The 24,664-nt window shown below is 46.3% G+C and overlaps 1 pseudogene; it reads left to right on the top strand.

The window, feature by feature from the left end:
• Positions 1 to 1,431: 1,431 nt before the first annotated feature.
• Positions 1,432 to 10,779, top strand: LOC143389183 (chondroitin sulfate synthase 1-like; annotated as a pseudogene).
• Positions 10,780 to 24,664: the final 13,885 nt, after the last annotated feature.

Here is a 24,664-nt window from a genome sequence, read left to right as displayed (position 1 = left end):
GCATATTTGGTTACAAGTCTCCTGACAGCCTCTTCAGCAAACTAATTGTTTTTCCATGGGCCTCCCAGTATTTCAAAATTTGGTATGTCTCTTCTCATATCCTTCACCCACAATCCAGTGTGATGCTAACCTTGCCCTGGTCTCCTGGGGAGTTGACACCACACCAAGTGAGATGCCTCTTGGCTTTCCACATTCAGTCACCTTGGCCTCAGCAAGACAGTGGTCCTCTCCGACCCTTGCTTTCTTTTTCATTAGGTGAGAAGTTAAGTGCCTTCCACTCGTCCATTTTGAGAGTGAAGGTGGCAACACCCACATGTAGCAGAGGGTCAGTCACAAACCAGGTCAGCAGAGTGTTTCTGTAAAGGGTATAACATTATATCATCCCAGTGTTGTGGGCTACATGGTATTGTGTCTTAACAACTCAATCCTGCTAATGAGTTGTCTCAGAAAATACTTGAACACATAGGTGTGGCTGTATGCGAAAAACACATTATTTACAAAAGCAGCAGCCAATTGTTGAGCCAGTTTGTTGAGTGCTTGTAGAAAAGGAGCTAAGTAGACCCCTTGTTTATGATGAGGGATTCCCTCTGGCACCCTCGACTAGGTTTCTGGTCTCACCATTCTGGCCTCCTTGGGAATTAATCCAGTGGGAGTTCTAACTGTCCTGACCAGGCACACTCACCAGCCCTCACAGGGCTTCTATGTGTGCTGCCAATGTGCCATGTGCTGCTATATCCCTCAGCTCTTTCAAAGTCCTCTGGGAAGCCTGAGCAGCCCCTGTTCAGGAGAATGTGCCAGGCCAGGGCTATATTTAGATGGCTCCAATGCCAGCCTAGCTGGCTGTTCTCCTAACAAGAGGCTGAGAGGCAGGATGGGCTGATTTCAGAGGGTGGTCTCAAGATCTGCATGTGATTTTTCATATCAGAATAAATTCTGCCTGGGCAGAGACCATCCACCTGCCTGGCTGGTCATGTTTTACAAGTGCTGAAGGCTCAAGAACACATGGAAAGGCCTAATCACTTCCTCCTACTATAGTGAGAGTAGACCCTCTACCAGCTCCCCAGATTTTTGTGGCCCCAACATAGCAATCCCAGCAACCCAAGGCCTAAGTATACTTACTCCTGTTCTGTGTCCCTAGTATGTTCTCTTACTTTGCATACTAATCATACTAACAGTGCATTCTTATTGTGTGCACCCTCAGCATTCACTCCCATTATTTGCTTCCCTCGTGTACTCTAATTGTCTGATTTTGTGCCTTTGAATATGTGTTCCTGTTGCACATACCCCTTGTACACAGCTGGGTGCTTTAAGCATCCCTGTCAGAGGCTGACACTCTGAGCCTCACAAGCAATGGTTAGCTTGGTGTCAGCAGAAGATCCAGGGTTAGCAGCTCAGGTCAGGTGCTAGACCTGGGAGTGGGTGTGGGGCACAATGGAGGCCAAGACCAAGTACTGTGGAGCCTGCCAAGCTGAGTATCCTGGGAAGGGGCAGGTTGGGAAGATGGGTGTGAGGGCAAGTATGCAGCAGTGCTGGAGCTCAGGCCGTAGCACAGGAGTTCCCATTCTTAAAACCCCACTCCCAAGGGCCGGGGCATATGGGCTACTGGCTAGTTCCTAATTAGTTCTCCTGAGGGCTCAGGACTGGATTCCATGCTAGTTGCTGGACTTAATTAGCCACAGGACCATAGTGAGATATCTTGGAGACAGAATCCTTCAGGTAATTAGACAGTGGGTGTTTACTGCCACCTAAAGAAAGAGGAACAGGAGTGGCTACCAGCCATTGTTCTGAGTACATGGAATTTGGACAGCCTGAATTATCTTCGTCCTAGGGCAGAATGGGCTTCAGAGAGAGCCTCCAGGTAATTGTGGACTCCCAGTGTAAGGCTAACAGGTTGGGACCAGCAAGGTGGGCATCAGATGGGAGCATGTGTTGACCAGGTGAGGTTCTGGAGCCCTTGGATTTGCAGCCTAGCCTGAACAAAAAAAAATGAATTCCTGAGGTCTGGATCCTGAGTTGTGAACTCTACACACAAGAGGGTCAGCTGACAGTGGACTCTGGGGGTTCTCCCCAACATCCTCATATTCCCTAGGGCTAACTCAGGCCTCTGTGGCCTCTAAAACCCCCACTCCACCCCCACTACCTCCTGTATGGCACCTGCTATTATACGTGTTCTTCCATCTGCAGCATGCAGAACAGAGTCTGGGGCAGGGACCTCTTGACTTATGTTTGAGGGAAAACAAGGAGGAGTGAGTGAGTAGATGGCCCCTGTTGCAGTGTTGCCCCTTTGTGAAGGGGCCCTCAAGCCAGGGCTGTACCCTGCCAGCCACTATGTCCTTAGCTTGAAAAGGGCTCAAGGTAGACATTAAGGGTGTTTTTTTGGCTGAAAATTTTCCTTTGGTGGGGAAAGAGTGGATCTTGGGTTAGGGGTGTGGAGGGAAATAGTCTTTCAGTGCCCCTGTTGTCATGGGGTTGGGATAGGAATTCTAGCTTCCCCCTAACCAGAAAACTTCATTTTCTTCAACTATAAAATGGGTCAACAAAATTTGATCCTTAGGAGTCATCATCAGACTTAGGAGCTCAGCCCTAGGCCTAGGTCAAAAGTTGCCCTATTATCTCAGATAACGCCAACATCACAAAGCAGACAGGCTGGATAGAAGTAAGGTCTATGGCCAGAGGGGCAGAGGGAACACCTTGAAAAATCAAGTTGGTGCCAGCAGCTCTGTCCTAGTCACAGTAGGATTGCAGTAGGTTTCTGCCCAAACTAGTCCTTTTTCCCCACTGCACATGGCTGGACCTGAAGCTCCTCAACTTGTGTCCAGTGCTCTCCTGCCATGGTTGGTGGCTTTGTCCATTATTTACCTGACCTGCAAGCCCATTCTTGCAGCCAAGATCAATTATTAAGGGGCCTCTGGGACCCCTGGACAGTGTAGCAGGGGCTGGGACCCACACCCCTAGGAGATACAGGGTGATCTGACCCCCTCTAGAGCTGCTGCTACCTTCTGCCTCTAGCACTTAGGGTGTGGGAAGGGCACAGGAAGCGCCATGAGAATTTGAATTGCCCCTTCACGTGTCTACAGGTCTGAGAATGGATGGAGGATGGGTATTGTATGTAAGAAGTGAGAATTACGGGAACAGATGGCTGGTAGAGGGTGGTGAGTCAGTGACGGGGGGCTCACAGGAGTTGGGGTCAGGTACAGTAAGGGTTGCCCTGATCCTTTCCAGTGTGGGGATGACACTGGCCCCTCCACCTCTGCCCAAATCTATTTCTGGTCTCAGTGTGCTGAGCTTTTCTGCCTTATAACTGTGGTCTCTGATGTGACCAATTCACAGGAAGATTGTTGGTATCTGAGGCCTATATGAATCCTGAGCTGACCAATGTCACAACCCCTCTACAGCCTTCTGACACCAGCTTCTAGGATAGGGGATGCCAACTCAGGACCTCCCTGAAAATGTCCCCTTCCAGCCACAAGAGAAAATCGTGTACTCCCAGTACCTATGCAACAGGCTTGCATCCCAGGCCGCAGAATCCTCACAGCCACTGTTCCTGCCCAAGCCACACAGAAGCCAAGCTTAGTGTGTGGGTTGGACTTTCTTAGAGGTCACCTTCAGGCACAGAGAGAGGCTCAAAATCCAGGTCCACTACTGGGTGTCAGAGTTGGGGAACATGACCTGACTGAGGGAGGCCAAAGTGCCCAGGCAAGGGGCAGGGCTACATTTTTCTGAAATGGAGCTCAAAGGTCCAAAAGGCCAGGTCAAGTCCCCGGCCCTGGTGTGCATCCTACTAAAGGGATCAGGAAAATGGGCACAGAAGGAAAAGGGACAACAGAAGGTCCAAAGGAAGGCACAGAGGAATAGGCCAGAGGATGTATGTTGTTGGGTTGGGGATCAGAACCCCAGCAAAGAGACCAGGCTGGGGACCTAGATGTAGTCCCATGCCAGGGCAGAGCAGGGAAGGGCAGGACTGGGCAGGTGGGCAGCACTAGGAGGAAGGCAACAGCAGGGCTCAACATGAGGTCATAGTGGGTATGGAGAGGGGCGAGAGCCAGGAACCAAGCAAGGAGTCCAGGCAATGTACCAACCTGACCCAAGATGATGAGAGACCCAATAAGCAGGGGACTGCACAAGGGGAAAGCAGGGAAGGAGAGGAAGGGGCGATGTGAGGATGAGGAGACAGCAGGTGGGTGGGCGGCACAAGGGGTACTGAGGGGAACAAGGTAGGTGGCACAAGAAAGGGGCCCTCATGTCCAATCCCACATGAAGCGATGCCATGCGAAGCCATACAACACTATGCCACACAATGAAGGAAAGCAGTAAGGGGCCCAGGCGAGGATCCAGGCCCAGGGACTGGAGCACAAAGGGTCAGGGTTCTGGAGGCCTGGGTTGGGGTAGGGGAAGCATGAAAGGTGAGAGGGCAGGGGAGGGAAGGGAGGGGATCCAGCAGATCAAGGTCCAAACAAGGCCCCATATCCATTGTCAGGTGTCAGGTTTTAGGCAGCCAAAAGGGCCCAGGCAAGTGGCAGGGCTCTGTTTCCCATAGGAGCCTTCAGGGCACAGAGGCAAGCCAATTCCACTCCTCTGCCCCAGGTAAGGAGATCCTCAGGAAGGCACATGGACCAGAGCAGGGCTGGGGAGGGTAGGGAGAGAAGAGAGGGTAGATGGTGGCACACAGGAAGGAAGGCTTAAGGCCCAGGTCCACGGATAGGTGTCAGGGTTGGGGAACACGACCTGGGCTGATGGAGGCCAAAGGGCCCAGGCAAGGGGCTGGGCTACTTTTTCCCTTAGGGAGCCAGGAGGGCTAATAGGCCAGATCCACTCCATTGACATGGGTGTGAATCTGGGAAAGGGATCAGGAAAGGGGGCTTGGCAGGGACAGGAACAAAAGGAGGGTCAAAGGAGGACACAGTGGGCAGGGGGCTCAAGACAGTGGACAAGACCTGGGAAGGAAGGCAGGGGATCCAGCAGGGCACAGGCAGGCTCCAGGCCCAGGGTCACTCTCAGGTATCAGGGTTCCAGGTGAAGGACCAAGCATCCAGGGAGAGCAAGGGGCCTAGTTGAGGAACAAAGCTTTGTTTCCCATAAGGTGCCCTTGTCCAGATGAGAACCAGGGCTGGGGACCTGGCAAAAGGAGGTCTGGCAAAGGAAGGGGGCCAGGAGGAGGGCGAATGGAGGGCACGGTGGGGGTTCACGGTGGGTGTGCAGAGGGGCAAGAGCAAGGACCCAAACCAGGAGAAGTGGCAAGGGATCCACCAGACCGACCCAGGATGAAGGACCCAAGGATCAGGAGACACATGATCACCAGAGGAAAGCACAAGGTGAAAGTTATGAATGGCTGCAGGAGGTCCAGGATACAGAGAGAAGTGCAAGGGGCACCTAGGGGACCATGCTGAAGGGCCCAAGCAAGGGGCCCTTAGGTCAGACCCAACATGAAGAGATTCCACACTACCCCAAGGGACATGAGGAACATGATAAGGGGATTAGGTGAGTGGCCAGGCCCTTGGACTGTATACTGCTGCAGCCAGGTTAGAGGGGACTCACCCTTCCATGTGGGAGATGCCTCCCATCAGGGTGTCTGGGGAGCTCATACGCAGCTTCAGCCAGGGTAGAGGGGACTCACCACTCTAGGCGGGAGATCCTTCCAACCTGGATGTCAGGGGGAGCTCCTATACTGCTGCTGCCAGGGTACAGCAGACTTGCCCCTCTAGGGGGAAGACCCCTGCCACGTGGGTGTCATTTGGAGTTCCCATACTGCCTGAGCCATGGTAGAGGGGACTCTCCCCTCCAGGCAAGGAACCCCTTCCACCTGGGTGTCATGTGAGCTTGTATACCCCAGCAGCCATGGTAGAGGTGAGTCACCCCTCTAGGCGGGAGACCCCTCCCACCTGGGAATCGGGGAGAACTCTTGTACCACCACAGCCAGGGTACAGGGGACTCACCCGTCCAAGCGGAAGGCCACTCCCACCTTTGTGGGTGGGGGGACTTGTATACCCCACTAGACAGGGTAGAGGGTTTCCCCCCACCAGGTGGGAAACCATTCCCACCTGGTTGTCGAGGGGGACCTTGTACACTGCTGCAGTCAGGGTAGAGCAGACTGGACCCTCCAGTAGGGAGCTCCAGTAGGGAGCTCCTTTACCACTGCAGCCAGGGTAGAGGGGACTCTCCCCTCCAGTCGGGATATCCACTGGGAGACCCTTTCCACCTGAGTGTCCATGGTAGCTCATATACTGTGGCAGCCAGGGTAGAGGGGACTCTCCCCTCCAGGCAAGACACCCCTCCCACCTGGGTATGGGAGTGGAGATCTTATACAACTTCAGCAGTGTAGAGGGCACTGGCCCCTGATGGCAGGAGACTCTTTTCTTCTGGGTTTCAGGGGGAGTTGTATACCGCCTTAGCCAGGGTGAAGGGGTAAGTGTCCATGTTCCCCACTCCCTCATGCAAGACCACATAGGAAATTCTTTCTAAGGAAAGGTATGTATGGCTGGAGGTGGGAGGAAATGCCAGAGAAAACTGTGTAGGCATCTTTGGAGGACCTTAGGATAGAGAAGCCTTCCCAGGGATGACTTCTGGACAGTGATAAATAGTCCCCTGAGATTAGCAGGAGGCACATGCAGTCATGCTGGGAGAAGGAAATAGTCCCTAGGAGCCCCATCTTCTCACACTCTGCTCTCTCCTACAGCATCTGGACCTTAGCGTGTTCTCCCTTAGGAAATTCAACCAGCATGGTCTGCCATGCTTACACATACAATCAGCCTCCTTCAGTGCATTTTCCAGCTGAAGTCCTCTTGTGCTTTGGCTCTCGCCAGTGTCCTGGGGGTGACCCTGTGTTAGTCTGACCCTCAGAATGTGGTCACTGCAACCTCAGACAAAGTTTAAACTCTCCTGATGCCCATTCCTCCTGTTCACCCCCAGCGCTGGCCTCACTCCTGAACTCTGTGCAACCCCAGCTTCTCTCCTGGATTCCTCTGAATGCCCCTCCACTGCTGCTTTCTTGTTTAGGATTCACAGAGTAGCAGCCCCCCTCCTGAGGACCCCAAATCTTCTGTCACTGGAGAGCCTATTGCAAGGGTGTCCAGCCTCATTCTGTGCCAGTTGTGCCAAAAGGTATCCTGTCCTGTGTCTCAGATTGGTGGCATTGACAGAGCATGGGAAGTCATGGCAGGTCAAGTTTGTGTCACCAGGTGCATTGTTTCTGTTAGAAGAGAATGCATCAAACCCAAGCTTATCTCCCTAATGCAATATTGTAGAGAAATTGGGTGAAACTTTTTGTGGATGCAGGCTTCTTAGGTATTTAGAAACCAAGACTCATCTGTTCCGTCTAATGTCATCACAGATAATGACAGACTTCTGCCAATGGGCTGTTTTTTACATGTGTTTTTTTCTTTGTTTTAGGTTCCTCACTGCTCCACTAGCAGCTTCCATTTTGATTGGTTTATTTATTCCCCATCATACCACTTTTGTTACCTTTTATATCCTTTTATCTATATTTGAAATTTATTTTTATAGTGGTTTCTATGTGTTTTACATCAATACCAACATATGCCTGAGTTCTATTACCATGTTCCCTCTCCTCCTACCCTCATCTCTTCCTTATTGTTTATGATGCTGTTGTCACAATTATGATGTGCACACTGGAATTTTTGTGTTCATTTTCATTATTGATTCAAACTGTGAACTTTTTTCTCCTGTTTTTAATTTATAATATAATATGTTAGAAACTAAAATACAAGGGTATGTCATTGTTAGGATTCATGTTCATCTATGTAAGTACCTTTAGCAGAGATATTAATTTCCCAGGTTCTCAAGTTCCCATCTCTTACCCTTCTTAAGTTTTAGGACTCCCCTCAGTCTTTCATGCAGGGCAGGACTACCAGAAACACTAATGTACTCTGCAACTGTCCCATTTGTGGTGGTCAGCTCTTCTTCACTGTGACCATTATATCTGACAGGAACAAGTTAGAGGAGAGTAGATTAATTTTTGGCTCATGGCTTCACAGGTCCCCATGAGCTTCTGACTCTATCACAGAAACAGTATGATATAAGGTCATAGTGGAATATGTAGAAGAATAAAACTAGACTCTATTTCTCACATTGCACAAAAATTAACTCAAAATATATCAAAGGGCAATGGTGAGCCATGTGCAGCAGCAGCAGCAGCAGCAGCAGCAGTCTAGGCCACATGGAGAACAGGGGCGGAGCCTGCCAGGGCCCCATAAGGGCAGGGCCAAGATCTCTGAGCAGGCGCCATTGCCAATGAATTTTCACTGGCCCCACACCTCTTTGCCAAAGCTAGAATAGTCATGGCAGCCTTGCTCAGGAGACGAAGCTTGCATGAGCAGGGCACATTCCTCTCTTAAAGGAGCAGGTCACTGTTGTGCAGGCAGGTGTGCATAATGAAGCTTCAGCACCAGGCCTGCTGTCAGCTCCAGGGTTGCCATGGGCAAGGATGGCCCTAGGCACCCGCTGAGAAGCTGGGACCAGGCTTCCTAGCATGAAGGCAACAAGTCTCTGCTGCTGGGAGCTGTGGTGGGAGGGCTTCTGAACATAGTCGGTGAAAGTGGCCCTACAGGCAGATTGGTGTGGGCATGGCTCCAGGCAAGTTGGCAAGCCTAGCTCTGTTTGTTGCCTCATATCTGACTCTTGCTGGGCTTTGGGCTGGCCTCACAGGCTTGTCTTACCCCGTGCTTCAGAGCTGAAACCAGTGAGTTAGTTGTGCCATACCAGCCTGAAGGACTGCTGGTGGGCAAAAGGATCCCAGGCCTGCAGGGCACAAGAAGATGTCTGTAGGGCACAGCTATGGCCACAAGGCTTGGCCCAGTGGCGGCCTCGCATGACAGGAAAATTCTCTTTGTGGGAGTCATGACCACCCAGAAATACTTCAGACTCCTGCTATGGCTGCCTTCAGAACATGACCTAAAACAATTTCTGGGAAAGTGGAGTTTTTCTCTAGTGAGTGTTAAGACACACCTATACTATTTCCAATTGTGCCACTATGGGGTGTGGATGGCACTTACCCACCCCAGAAGACTTTCATGATACTTGAGTATTTGCATGAGCACTGCTTGGACAGTGATCTGGAAGCAGATGATGATCTTTACATCAACAGAGATCATCTGAAGAGTTTCCTCAGGAGTTTAAATATCATTGAGTCTCTGTTCTTCAGGCAGACAGCACTTAGTACTACAGAAATGTTTTGTGTCTTGTGAGATACATCAGCTTTTTTTTAAATGAGCATTCTGAACAGAAGAAGAAGGGGTACATCTGAGATCTCCAGAACAGTAAGATTCACTAAGCTATCGTGCTCACCCTGAACAAAAACCCAAGCTACCAGTACAAACTGCACAGCTACATTCTCAGTTGCCAAATTACAGAGCAGAGTCATCACACAATGCAGATCCACTGAGAAATCATCCTAATGAGCAAATACAGCAACACAGAGATGCATAGAGGACCAACATCTGGTAATCCCTGCTTTCTTCTTGAGGTTTCAGTCCTGCCCTCAAGAGGAAATTCTGCAATGAGAATTTCTGACTGGGAAGAATTTCTGTTTGGCTATGGACCACTAGCCACCTGGTACCCCCCCTCCCAAGAAGAATGGACTCAGCCTAGATGGAAGCCTTGGATGACATCATCATATAGGTAGTGGAAATGATTAAGGCCACCACCAAGACACGGGTATGCATCATGGACTTCAAGGAGATCTGTTGTGGCTATCGTCCTGTGGTGAATCCCATGTATGGGGCAGAGTACATTCTAAACCTACTGCTTTTACACAGGAAGTATAAAGGAAAGATGTTAGTTGGTGTGAGGAGGCATGCAGACCTAAAGAATATTTTCAGCAAGATCCAGTTAGTGGAGCACATGGAACTAGACACTGAGGAGCTGGCCAACAGAATCAACCAGAAGTCTGGATAACTATTCTTCCTCTCCAATTCCCTGAAGTAGCTTGTTCCCTTCCAGTTCCCTGGATCCAAGAACAAACACAAAGAGCCCAAAGATGAAAATGTCATATACTGATGCTATTATCTGGACATTTTGACATGTTTGTGAGGTTTTTGAGTAGTACAACAAAGTGGTTATACTACTTTTTAATTCTGACTCCAACCCTGATAAGGCCAAACTAGTGGAACTGATGAAAAATTATAGCAGTAAGTACCCTAAAGGTGATATGAAGGTTTTGCCTTCATCTTTAGAATTTTAAATTGTTCCGGCCCTCAGGGTAAGATATTCCCATTTCATAACAAATCTTTGCACTTCTTCTGTGAAGTTGACCTGGTGTTTACCATGGAACTCCTGCAACAGTGTTGAGCAAATAGAGTTTGGGGTGAATAAACACATTCCACAATCATCTTTAGACAGTATGATTGAAAGATTATTTATGATGGGAAAGTTCCCAGGGACAACTGTTTTTTCCTTTTACTAAAAAAAACTGGCTTCTGGAGAAACTATGGGTTTGGCATTACTTGTACTTATAAGGGAAATCTTGTCCAAGTGGGTGGCAATTTCCATCCATGGCTGGGGCTGAAGGATGTGGACATTTTCAATAATGTTCTCCAAGCATGTTTGAAGATGTTCAGAATCCATGAGGTAGGAGTATTGCATGTCCAACAACCTGTCTTCCATGACCCCAATCTGGATCCCAAACAATACAAAGTGTGCTTGGGGTCCAAAGCATCATCACATGGTTCCATGCAGCAATTAGCTGAAATGTGACTGGAAATAAATTGTCCAAGTTATAGTAGCAGCCAGCCTGATGTCCAGCTCTTCTGGATAAAAAATTTTTAATTATCTATTTTTTAAAAAAAAATTTGTAAGATCAACTTTTGAAGTCCATGCAAGGATATAATTTCTAAGTGTTTTTCTTACATAGGACTCCTTTAAATTGAGATTTGTGAACAAAATTGTGATTAGTCTTTGCCTTTGAACACATCTTCCTTTGAACATGATGTAGCAAACCAGCTTAATTCTGGTTTGAAAGTCTTGGATGATTTTTTTTTTCATTTCCTTTCAGGCCCCTTGTCTACAGTCTTATGGCAAAAACATGAAAATTCTCATGAAATATTATTGTAACAAAAAAACTAAAACACTGTAAGATTCTGTTTTGCTAACATTGCACAGTTTCTAACTTTTGTCTCTTTTCACAAGTTTTTTAAAAGCCATCTCAAGTTCTAGATCAGGAAGTGGAGCAGCAAGTGCAGGTAGAAGGGTCCTTGATGTTGCAGTCTGGCTTTATGGCAGTGTTGAGATGGCAAAACCTTTAAGATCTGGGTCTTGTGGAAGGTCTCCAGTCATAGACAGTGTGCCCTTCAAGGTATTAATGGAGTCCCCATTCCTCTCTCTTTTCCTCTTATCCTTACCTGCCATGAGGTGGGCAGATCCTCTCTACCATGTGCTGCCCAACACGATAGACTCCCTTACTTCAGGGTCAAAGTGATGTAGTCAACTGCTCATGGACCAAAATGTAGACAACTGAAAGGAAGAAGAGACCTTTTATTCATATTAGTTCATTATTTCTGGTGTTTGTTAGGATGATGGAAAACTAACACTGCAGGAATGCAGAACCAGAGTTGTATCCCTGCATCCCTCCTCCTGTAACAACTCCTGCAGCCTGCCACTGGATGTCTAGCCTCCCCCATGAAGAGCTTCAACTCTTTCCAGCTCTCAGTTCCCCATGTCTGGTCTCTGCTGCCCCATATTGGACTGTCCATGTCAGGCATTCTAAGAACTTGGATGGAGAGATTGAAGTTAAAGAATTAAAATTGCCTAAAAAAACACCATCCAGTTTCAGGCTCACATCATGCCAGGTGTTTTAAAATGTCTGGTCCTCCCAGGTCTTGACTGATATTGTTAAAGTCCCAGGACACAGAGTTTATACAAAGTTGCTGTGTGCTTTATGCAAGAAAAACTCCCTCTCTGTACCTCTACTAAGTGATCAACAGAAGGAACTAGAATATCCCTTCCAGGTCAGTGAGTCTGTGATAGCATACATTCTACTAGGGGAAAAGAGTCTCTCCCAATTCCTGGGGAGAGCTGAGGTAGAAAATACTCTACTCCCCAAATATTGCCAGAGGAGGCAGGGTTCTTAAGATCTTGGAAGCCTCTCCAAAGGGGCTTGGTTCTACAGAGCTAGCCCCTAACTGAGAATTCTGAGACTCAGAACCATTCTTATGTCCCCAGAACAATACTGTCATCTTTTGTCTCAGAATCCCCAATTCCCCACCCTGCGGTGGGACAATCACATGAGTTGAGAAGAGCCATTGGGGATGGCAGGAGCAGGGAGCTGAGGACAACTGGGCCTAGGAAGAATGAGCACCTTATACTCATAGTGAGAGTCTCTGAGGACTGTGAGTAGAAATGAGGCAGCAGGAGGCTAGGGCTAGTCCTTCCTACAGGGGAGCACTAGAATAGCATACCTACCCCTTTTCAAAAGGAGAGACAAACCAGACTCCAGGGACACTGAGAAAAGGGCCAGCTGGACCCAGACTCCTCTCTCACTGCCAAAATTTAGCTCTCAGTGTATATCAGTATGGAGCAGGGGAGGACATGGGCATCTAGAACTGCAGCTGCAACAGCTGGGAAGATCCCCTACCCAGCCCTGTGAGGATCTCCAGGATCCTGCCAGACCTGAATTTCCAAATTTCTGAGTGTGGTCACCTTGTGAGGAAGTGGTCTGTGGTGAGACATCTGCTGCAGGTCCAGGAGCTGGTGGGGGGAGAGGAGCTGAGGCTGGGCATTGGTATAGCTGGGGATACTATGTTTAGGGACAGTCCTTTTTTTCTCCATGAGACCTGGGAGAAAAAAAGCTTCTGGGTCCTGAGTAGTCAGAGAGTCATGCCCATATGGGGGTGCCGTGGAAGAAGTTCCTAGGATGGAACCTGGCACCAGTCCCCAGGATATGAGGAGTCCAAGGCCAGAGGCAGGAGTTAGACATGCACCCTAACAGGAGAGAAGCAGAAGTGGCTCAGGGAACTCCCAGGGGCTCCCCCGTGAACACTGCATAATATCTTTTATGCCATCTTGTTCATCTACAAGGTCAGTGACATTTAGGGTTTATTAGCCTTCAGCATCAGGCCTGGCCCTCAGAAAATGAGAAAATAATATTGTGAAATGGAGAGATTCAGCCTGTAGATAAAGACAATTGATCTGATGAGTTGAGGAAAATCATTCAGTCATGATCACCATCCTTGTCTTTATCTAGTTCTTCCTTCTAATCATAATCATCACTGAGTTGTTTGACAGTTATTTGAGATAGAATGATCAAAATTCATCATCTATACTGGGACTTTACTGGGAGTGGAGAAGACAGTAGTCATAATCATGTGAGAACAACAGGCACAAATTAGGAATGTCTGGAGACCCCAGGAAATAGGCCTAGGTCCCTTCTGCATAGAGCCCCTCTGGTCTAGAGTAATTCTGTGTAATTATTGCCCTAACCGATTAGATTTGACATTCCAAGTAACTAGGCAGTTATTCAGGAAGACTGACCCTGACCCTAGCACTCTCTGCCATGTCTCTGTGTTTATGTTCCCATGGCCTCTCTACAATTATTCAAGAAGGCCAAATAAGTGAGCATTTCCTTCAGGTCACCCCAGATGGAGGGAGTTCTCATTGTTTAAAGGTTCTTTTAAACAATCTCTTGACTTTTGGGGACTTTGCACAACAAAATGTTTTTGAGAAGGAAGCAACCTTCCTAGACCGTGTCAATGCTACTTTGAGAGTCATCCAATCTCATGTGTGTGAGGGATCCAGGTTGATTTAGAACTGTTCTTCATGCATATCTCATTGAGGAGCCTCAGGGGGAGTTTTGATTCAAGGTCGTGACATGTGGTTTCTTCAGAACCATAGAAACCCATCCTGAAGAGGGGATGAAGATTGGGCATTCTGTGAGATTCTCAAGGATTCAGACAACAGCAGGAAAATTCCCTGGAGATGAGGTTGGAGACAGGGAAAATGGCCCAGGAATGACAGAGACCCTGGTGAAGAAGCTGATGTGTCAGGAAGAAAGGACAAAGTTCACTAACATTAAATGTCAGTGGGCACTACAGTGGACAGTGACTATGTCATCTATACTCCTAGAAGTTCAAATTTCTAGTTGGCTTGAAAACTTTGCTTTGGACCTGTGAGATGGGAAGTACAGGCTGGGGGTCAGAGTACTATGGTATGAAGGATATTGGTGTTCTCCTGTCCAGACCTGGTGGAGGATACTCTCCTGGTGCCTTTGTAGGTCTTGCAGTTGGGGGAATGGACCAGATGGGAGAATCAACCTGCTCAACTCAGGAGGAGCTACTGACTCTGCTTCTCCCTTCCACCAGAGCCCCAAATAGTCACTTGATTCCCCTCCCCCAGACCTGAGCAGCCACTTCACTCTCCCTCCTCTAGAGCCCCAGAGTTGCCTCTCTAGGGATCCCCCACACCCACCTGTGCTATTCTGGGCTATGACTTTTGCTATAGAGAAAGCAATTCTCTCTCCCCCTTCTGACTCTGAGAACCTTGTCTCATTCCAGGGCCCATCAGCTACTGGACCCTGACATTCTTTCTTGTACATTGAGGGGCTTACCCACCTTAGACCTGCTGTGTGGTGAGGCTGTTACTCCCTAGGGTCAATATAGGTCTGAGCTGGGTATAGAGTTGGGAGCGGATGGCTGAGTTTAGGTCTGGGTCTGCTGCCTTTGGCCTATGTGGAGTCTGGGCAGACTGTGTATATCTCTCAGAATCACCGTGAGATGGGCAACCATAGCCCTCAAGTCTCAGAGTCATTGAGGGTCAATGAGATACTGTGACATGGCCAAAGTGGCCAAGCATAGGCAGCTGAAGCATCGCATGGATGCTCTGTTGGTTAAATTTATCCCAAGATAAGGGGGAGATTCCTGTGCTGCATCTGACATTATTGGTCTGCGTGGGTGGTCCTTCACTCCAGGAACTTGAGGCAGGGAGCAGTAGTATAAATTCCAAATTGTCCCCCACCAGTTTGTGAATTCCTCTAGGGTAGGTGGTCCTCATGTCCCTCCACTCAGCAGTTGGCCCATACCACAGCTACGTTCACTAAGGGACTGTTGAATGAATGTGTGATTGAATTAATGATTCAATGACATGGGCCACAGGGATGAGGATCTGTGGAAAGAGCCTGGGGATGGGTCACCCAACAACTAACTGTGACCATGATTGTTCATCCATTCATTGTTGGAGCCTCAGTTCTCTCATCTGGAAAATGGGCACACAAATACCTGGTTTGCTTTGCTTTGGGGACCCACTGAGACAGAGTAGACAGAGTAATCCAGGTCCTCCAACTCCACAGACCCACAATAGTGTTAACATGCTCAGCATCTTCTCTTGGCATTGTATAGGCACAGCCTGCATAGGAGGGAGAGTGACCTAAGGCCAGGCAGTTGGGTACCACTATCCATGTGGCCTTTAATACCTATGGCACCTAAGCTGGCTTTTCCATTACAGTCAGGCATGGGGGAAGATGTAGTCATCTTGGGTTGACCTTTGGCCAGTGGACCTAGGTACTCACCATCTGAATAGCTGTGGGACTCAGACAAGCTGCCTTATTTCTTGGAACCTCTGTCTCCTCATCCACAAGGTGCGGTAGTATTGACATCTGCCTCCAAGGTGGTCTGGATCACATGATATAAAACATGTCAGATACCAGCTCAGAGTTTCCCTGAAAGCAACCCTCAGACAAGGTCACTATGTTGACAGGTCATGGCTGGTGAGATCATACCTGAAGCAGAACTGGGAGCAACTTTACAGTGAAACAGCAAACATGGAGGGCTCAGTAAGGTCCAGTCCAGAACCCAACTTAACCTCTGAGGACAGGCTGCTGGAGACACAGCCCTTATCACTAGGTGCCTGCCTCCAGTGCGCATTCAGAATGGTAAGCCCATCCTGGCACAGGGCTGCCACAAGGAGACCCAAATTACCAGTTTCCAGCAGCCATCAATCCCCAGTAAGGCTAAGAGATTGAGCAGGCAAAGAAGCAGCAGGCCCAGAGTACACAAGGAGTCAGTTCCCAATAGTTCTGACAGGGCAGCACCAGCATAGAGGACCAGAGAGAGGGGCCCAGAAGGGTGAATAGTTTCAAGATGGTGAGAGTGGCATGGAGTGTTCAAGGCCAAGATCAAAAAAGGAGGAAAGTGAGAGGATCCTTGGATGAAGCCACTTGAAGACCATCAGAGCCATGGGAAGTGTAGAGAGAGGATGTTATCAGAGATTCTGGGCTTGAAGTGGGAAGGGAGGGAATGGAGTCCAGGAGTCCTTGGAGATGTGCTGATAGTGGTACGAGTAGGAAGATGACAGCCCAGTGATCTACTTCTGACAGACAAATCACCCAGAGACTCTGGGCCATGGTGTCTCCATCATAGACTGAAGATCCTCATAAGATCTTCCTCCAAGGGCAGTTTGGTGACAGAGAAGTAGACCCAGGGAGAATTGGGAAGAAAATGTCTCAGAGATATGACTAAAATCATAGTTCCTTACCTGTGATCCTAGACCAAGTAGGGACTGTGGAAGACCAGGGATGTGGGCAGGGATGAGCCTGGGCTAGCCCCAGAAATACCCAGATTGGGGATGGACAGAAATAGAAAGGGAGAGGAATTGAGGAGAAGTCTGCCCTAATCCCTAGGGAATTAGGATCAAAGCTGAGCTCAACTGAATGAGGGCCCCTAAGAATAGTACTTCCTAATCCTGGAACCTGTGAATGTATTATGGTCTGTAATCACAGGGACTTTGCCCAGGGGATGATGTTAAGGGCCTGAGATGGAGGATTATCCCAAATTATCTGGGTGGTCCAAGGTAGGGGAAAGATGAAGGTGGGAGGTCAGTATAAGAGAAGGAATGTAAGAATGGAAGGAGATGAGAGAGAGAGAGAGAGAGAGAGAGAGAGAGAGAGAGAGAGAGAGAGAGAGAGAGTAGGGGAAGAGAAAGAAGAGAAAATGGGAGAGGAGAGACGAGGAGAGAGGGGGGAGGGGCAGAGAAAGCCAGAAAAATAGATTTGTAGATGCTGCACAGCTGGCTTTGAAATTAGAGGAATGGATCAGGAGTCCAGGGATGTGGTATCCTCTGGGAGCTGGAAAAGGTCAGACAATGGTCTCTTCCTGAGTCCCTAGAAGGAGCCTGGCCTCCCAACAACTTGATTCTAGATCCCCAGGATGCATTCTGGACTTCTGACCTCCAGGCCTGTGACAGAATAAATGCATGTTATTTTTTGAGCCACTGTAGTGCAGTGATCTATTTCAGCAGTCACAGAAAACTACCACAGGAGCGGGGCACTCATTGTGACCCCTTCACAGCCCCTGCCCATGGTGATACAGGCATGACCTTAGGCCCTGAGCCCCAACTCTGCTAACTTCCATTGTAGATTAAAGAGACTGGAGCTCAGGGACTGCATGAGCTGGTAGGGTGGGGCTGGGCCACAGACTCACCATTCATTCATGGTCATAGAGTGGCTGGATCTCTAACGCTGCTAGTCACTGCCTCACAGAGAAACTCTCAATACAGGACCTAGTTTTCCTGCTAATATCCACAATTGTGACTTCCCTGTCACCAAAGGAAGATGGCAGGTGACCTTCTGTGCCACACACTTTAAAGAATCATTATGTTCTCAGGCCACAAATTGGTCAGCTATGTGTACATCAGAACCCAACTCCCCTCAGTGATGAAGCCTCAGATAAAACATGTTTCCACCTCTAACTGTGGTACAAGATGCTCTGTCTCATTTCCCCCAAGCAATGTCTTAGAAATTATGAACACCTATTTCCTTGGACACACTGGTTCCCTGGGAGTTAGGAGCTCATTGTTGGCAAGTGTCTGAAGTTCTTGACAGGCCTTTTTTGTGGCAGTTTTCTTTTTATCTTCTTCCTATTTCTCTTTTGTACCCACACCTACCATTGGATAAGGAATGAGGTGGGCTCTGAATTTAAGAGTTTGGGAAGCCAATGGTATTGGTGTGCCCTGAATTCTGTGGACAGTCTTTTTCTCAAGAGTAATGGGGGTGGTGAATATGTGTGAGTAGGAGCTGAGTTGGGCAAAGAGGACGAGGGGATTCCAGGAGTCCACCCAGAAGAGAGGGGCACAGTTTATTGCCCTTGTTTGATGCAAGTGATAAGCTGTCTGTGAGGTCAGGGCTTGTAGAACCAAGCCTTCCCAAACTGTTCAGGCCCTGGACTCACTCTCCCTCTGCTCCCCAATCCTGAGCACCTTCCCCATCCCTTGTTCCTGCCCTGGCTTGAAATTCTGGCTTTGTGGCATGGATGCCTATGGCAGCCACTACAGCACCAAGAGGGGTCCAGCTGGCAAAGCCAGGATGGTAGAGAGGCAGAATGAGCCCTTGTGCAGTCCTGGGCCTGTGGCCTAGAATTTCTCCTCAGGAGTTCTCAGTCTGTGCATCTGGAAGAAGGGTCAGGAGGAGGAAGGCATCGAGAGAGAGAGAGAGAGAGAGAGAGAGAGAGAGAGAGAGAGAGAATGAATGAGTGTGTGTGTGTGTGTGTGTGTGTGTGTGTGTGTAGTGGAGGGAGTACATGAGCAAGTGACACCTACCCCAACCCTGTCATAGGGTTAATGAGGGCCCTAGGTATTTGGTTGTGCCTGGTCAGTGATGTTCATGCTTCTAGGTACCTAGCCTGGTGAACCCTGACCTCTGACCCTCAAGCAAGTCTGCCCACCTTTTGTAGCCACCCATGGTATAAGTTCTAAGAACTGTGCACCATATCTCCTCTCCAGCCCCATGAGTATTCTCTCAGGGGCCAGTCTCTGCACCTTTTAGTGTCTTTGCCCTGTAGCTACCTGCACCCACACCCTGAACAAGGTCACTAGCATCCTGCTTGTGACGAAATTCGAGATGTTTGCATTTACTCACCACCATCTACTCATTTGTACATTCATTTCTGGCCTGCAGACCAACTCTGAACCAGACAATTGAAGAAAAGTGATCCTCACCTTGGGTTAAGTGCTTTAAAGGACAGGCAGTCACAGAGCCAGCACTGGAAGCCCAGCCAGCAGGGTGGCCACACAGTTCCACACCTCTGTGTCTCTGTACACCATCTCTGGAGTATGTGGGTCTGGCTGGGTCCTACCACACTGTGTGTTTTCTGCTGAAGTTTCTTCTTTTGTCACTGTATTTTAAACATTTTGCACATTTGAAACTATTCTTGTTCATCATGCTTTACTAGTGTGTGTGTAATCCCTTCCAGAAAATGCACTATAATTTATTTATCCAAACCTGCATTGGCCTCTTATACTGGCCACAGCCAGGTAGCTGGACTCTAGAGATGCAGCTCCCCTCTCATACACATACCCCAGCAAGTTCTCAGCTCTAAGGATGGCCATCTCTGCAGAGGTTGTTTCAGGGCCCCTTCTTGCCTACCCTCTTCACATAGCTTCCAGCCTTACCAGATAAGTCTAATAATCTTCCCTATCTCTGGGTAGAGTCCATATCCTTGCCCTGGTGTGGGAGGATAGAGACTGAAATGATGGTGGCACTGATCTTCCTTGTTTGATGGCAGTCTGATGCCTTGTTCTGATGGAGGCTGCCCATGGCCCCTGATGACCATCCTTAGGGTAGCCAGACACAGGTAGTGGGGCCAGGAGGCAGGCGCTATTGGTAGACCTTTCTAAGCAGCCTTGGGGAACTGCTGAGTGTACGGAAAACAGAGTTCCCAGGTCAGCCCAGTTGGGCCTGGCACACAGTGAGCCCCATTCAGTACTCTGATACATGGACCTGAGCTAATCTGGGATAGAGGGGTGTTAAGAGCTGATTTAGTCTCATTCATATAGCCTACTTCATTCCCAGTGGTGCTCTCTGGCCCTCCAGGCAATACCTCAGCACTCTTAACTGGCCCTCATGAATCACAGTTTATAGAATTGAAGCTCCACAGTTGGTAGATGTCAAACAAGGGTTTTATGGTCAAATTTGGGGTCAGTTGGGTTAAATGGTACTGAAATTCTTTCTTTTCTTCTTGACTACAGGTCATCTCAGGGCCTTGGTTTTAGAGTGGGGTAGGTAATATTCTCTCTGATAGAATCCCTATGTGCCAAACTTCAGGGCCTGGTGTGCCCAAGAACCCATTTGGGGACCTGGTGACTGGGATGCTTTAGAGAAGTGGAGAGGGGAGACCTTTGGGCCCTCAGCAAGTAGAGGCCCTGAGATAAGTGGGCAATCCCACACAAATCTATACCCCTGGGATTCCTGATGGGGGGAGGGATCATGATGTTGCCCAGCAGTGAAAGGCAATGTACAAGTTTATCCTTTGGATTTATGATTCCATTTCTTTGCAGCAAATGTCACAGGAAATGTCAGGCCAAGGCTGAAGCTGGGTGAGGGGCCCATCTACAAAGAGGGTGGGGTTGAGGAGGCTGGAGGACAAAGGGATTTAAGCCAGCGTGAGACTTCAGGCACCTCACCACCTCCTGGGAGCCCTCTCAGATTGCTCCTTGCTTGCTTAGGTCCCCAGCACTGTGTTCTCAATTTTCCCCAGCCATTGTGACCTTGTTAATATGTTGCTTTTATTTGCCCTCCTGCCAGGGCCCAGATGGGGCTGGCTCAGGTACCTTCCAGAAGTTCCCCCCCTCCCCAAAGATTGGGAAGCCATAGGATCAGCTTGTGAAGTATTGGCTGGCTGTGTGACCTTGGGTAGCACCGGCCTTCCCTGGTAACTGGAGGCCTCATCTATAAACCATGGCTGTTGACCTGAGGTGGTGTTCCTAGCTCAGTGCCTTTATGAGTAGGAAACAGTCCAAATCCTGGGATTATCCGGTGTGGGGCTCTGGAAGAGATGGGTGGGGCTGGTTGCAGGACCAGGATGAAGATTGGCTTGTAGCATCCCACAGCAGCCCCAGCACCTGGAGCAGAACTCACACTGTAGGTGCTCAGTAAAAATAATGAGTGAACATCAAAGGCAGAAAAGGTCTTAAGCTGACTGGGAATCCATGCCATCAGAGTTACTTGCCCCCTATTCCTTCCCCATGCCACATCCAGCTCAGCCTGTCTTGTCACTGGGCTCTGCACTGGTTCTCAGATCTGGAAGGTTGGTCAGTGAATGCTGACCAACTCCCTGCCATATGTGGGACCTATACAACCAAGAAGAGGGTCTTCAACTCCCTGGGCTACTTCCTCCTAGCAGCTTCACATCACTCCTGTACACAGCTACACTCCACTGGGCATCCAGGACCCTCAAATTCAGTCTATGTGATATCATATCCTTTGTATTGGACATTAAACCCCACAATCCTGGCCTGCCCACTCTACTTATCCCCAAAGACAGATTCGTTGTACAAAGTCTGAACTTCTCCCTGTCCATTCTTTTTTGTTCCTCATGGCAGTCCTGCCTTATTAGATCACCCCCTCTACATCCTGGCTCAAGACCACACCCTGCTTACTATCTTATTTTCCTATAAGATGGTATTTTTCAACCCTCCTGACTAAACCCTCCCAAGACTACCTCTAAGTGAAGCTTTTTCTCCTTACTTTCAGGGCCTGGGCCTGAAGGTCTCATGCAAGAAGCTTTTCTTCCACCTTTGCTGGGGGAAGCTCCAGGTGCTATTTTCTGTCATCCCATCTCCGTGTCTCCCAAACAGTCTAACCCTCGCATGAGAGAGCAGAGAGCTATTTGTGGGTAAAACAAAACATAATTCAAATTAAATGAACATAATGATGGATGATGAAATATTTCATGTGTGTTATGCATCATGATAGAAATATTAAAATGATGTCACAATTCTATAGTAATCTCTCACACTTTTCAATGGTTAGGGTAAAATGTATTTCTGACAATCAATAGTTGAATTTAATTTAAAATTGCAACATTGCTTCAATTTTTATTTGTATATCTTAACATGAGAGTCTTGAAAATTATTTTGTAAATTTGACAATTTCCTTAGATGTAAATTGATGTAGTAATAGTAATATAAGGTTATTTGAAGATTAATTGATACAATGAATTTCTAATTATAATCTCTTACAAAGTGCTTGATATATAGTAAAGTGAAATAGAGATTAAATTCTTTCTGCTGAATAAAATGCAATGAGCAATCCAATTCCCATTATTTCCTTTTCCTTAAAGATAAATGTCAATTGTAACATCTAATTTTGTCAATGTCAAATCAGTGTCTTTCAATATGCCCATTTAAAGAAAAATATTTTGATTTTTCATTTAGATTTTCTAAATCAGTAAATTTTTCTTTGCACTTATTTTTCTTTTTATTACATGTATTTACAATATATAGAGCATAAATACTATATATTATACTAAATATATCATGCATTTCTTATTAATTTAATTTTTAAAAATATTTTAATGGAAAAAAAATATGTGGCAACTTTAAATGTTGACCTTGAAAGTGAAATATTTTCCTGGTAATATAAAGTGTTATTTGGTCATTTTTTATTTTGTGTTTTGTACTATTTTAAACTGTGTGTAATTTTTATTTCCAATATGATAATTAAATCATTGATTAAATATTGTGTTATGGGTTATCCTTCTTTTTTATTATAGGCTTGAGTTTAGAAATTATGATTCAAGTTAAATAATTCAACACAATCACAAATTTGTAGGATCAAAATTATGGCAACTCTATCAGGATTTCAAGATGCTTTTAAAAAGCAAAACAAAATTGCAATAATAAAAGTTACTTAACACTTAAGTGTAATTCTTGTGAGTGTCCTGGTAAAAGTAGGAAAATCATACATCACTGTAGTTAAGCAGGACTTAGAGGTTAGAGTGCTTGTCCTCAATAGTGACAAAGCAGCTTCACACTCTCTCTCCATCCTGGCTAAGGCATCAGGTTTTCTTGAAGATGCAGCCAGGGTTACAGTGCTCTGTGTGCTGACACCATCTGAGTTCACCACAGAAGCAAAAGTATGTGATGTGAAGCCTCCTGGAGTTCCTGATAGTTTTCTCTGTCTTATACTAATAAATTATTATGAGTAAATGGAGGTTTTTGAGAAACAATAATAGGGATGTGTTGACTCTTGGATCCAGAGCTGTAATAGTGTTTGAAAGCTATCCCTTTGATGCCCTTACTGAATGACCAAATTTCGAAAAAGAATTAAATTAATTTCCAACTGTGCTTTCCTTTAACTCAATCTCTAGAATCATGGCAGTTTTCCTTATTTTTAATAAGGAATTCAATCTAATTAGAATTACATATAAATCTAATCATTCAAGCATATTACCTAGAAGTTTTAAAACAATCATTTTATATTAAATAACAAGAAATGGGAATAAAGCTAGAGTATGGCTGCAGCCAATTTGTTATTCAGCAAAGACAAGCTTCTTCTTCATTCATATTTCTGCTCAAATTCCTTTCAAATACAGTACTAATCTTCAATATCTGATTTCTGTTTGTGATCCTAACTCATGAATATTTGTGAAAGACTAAAATATGTGTAAATGCATAAAATATGTATTCAGAGATACTACCACAATTCAGTGTTCTTGAAATGATTTACAAAATCTTTAGTCACATTTTGAAAGCCTCATCTTTTACTAAGTACTTATCTTCACCAAGAGAGTACAGCACAATAATTTCTAAAAAATGAAGAGGAGTAGGAGGGGTAGGAGAGGCAGGAGAGTGGACTTCTAAAATTTTGGAACTAGATTCAAAGAGAAAATTAAAAAAGAGAAGATATTTTTGTTGAAATTTTGGATATTAATGTAAATAAAGTTTACTAATAGGGATTTAAAAAATAAGCCTTTAAGCAAAAATGTATAGAGTTACAAAAAGACATGTAAATTATGAAAATCAGGGTATTGAACAGATTATACATACTAATAGATTTATGATACATTTTTTTCAATTAAGTTTTTGCTGGGTCAAATAATGGCCTTAATTAATATTTGAGGATCATGGCTGAAAAGGTCCTCTTTTAGCATAAGCATCCTAAATAAGTAAATGATATACAGTTCTGTTTATTCTATTATCAAATAATGCAAACAATGGTATTTCTGATGGAAAAACAGTCACCTTTCCTTTATTGTAGTGCACAGTTGTTCCTCTGTATTCATGGGGAGTGATTCTAAGCCCCACCCCAAACACACACACACTAAAATCTGCTGGGTTTCAAATCTATTATATACAGTAGTGTTATATGTTTATATTATTTATTGCATATCTTCCTGTATACTTTCAATCATTTTTACATATAATATCTCAACAAAATATATTTTTCAATATTGTTTAGGAACAAGTGTCAAGAATAAATGTGTGTACATGTATAGTTAAGATTCCATTTATTTCCAGATGTCTTCAAAATCATAATTGATTGAATCTACTCCTACATATCCCACAGGTATTCAGGACTGACTGTACTTCAAACATCATATAGTATTCTAATTATGACATTAAATGTTACAAGTTTCTTCATAAATATAGTATTTAAATAACCCCAAATTACTATATCACACTTCATATTTTATTATCCTAAATCATATAAAAATTTATTTAATTGGCCAGATGACTAAAAAGAATGTTATTAGTACATGACTGACACTGCCAGATGCTTTGGATATGATGACACATTTTAAAGTTGATGTTAATATCTGACACCCACAGTTAAAGCCTAGACAAAGAGTCCCTTAGTGAAGTTTTATTCTAATGTAGGAAAGAGATATTAATTGTTAATGACACAAATAACGGTCAAGGTATACTTATAATAAGACTCTTAAGAATGCTC

This window comes from Callospermophilus lateralis, unplaced genomic scaffold (assembly GCF_048772815.1).
Source record: "Callospermophilus lateralis isolate mCalLat2 unplaced genomic scaffold, mCalLat2.hap1 Scaffold_44, whole genome shotgun sequence".
NCBI classification, from domain to species: domain Eukaryota; kingdom Metazoa; phylum Chordata; class Mammalia; order Rodentia; family Sciuridae; genus Callospermophilus; species Callospermophilus lateralis.
Note: the sequence above shows the minus strand (reverse complement) of the source record. Positions and strands in the feature narration are given on the sequence as shown.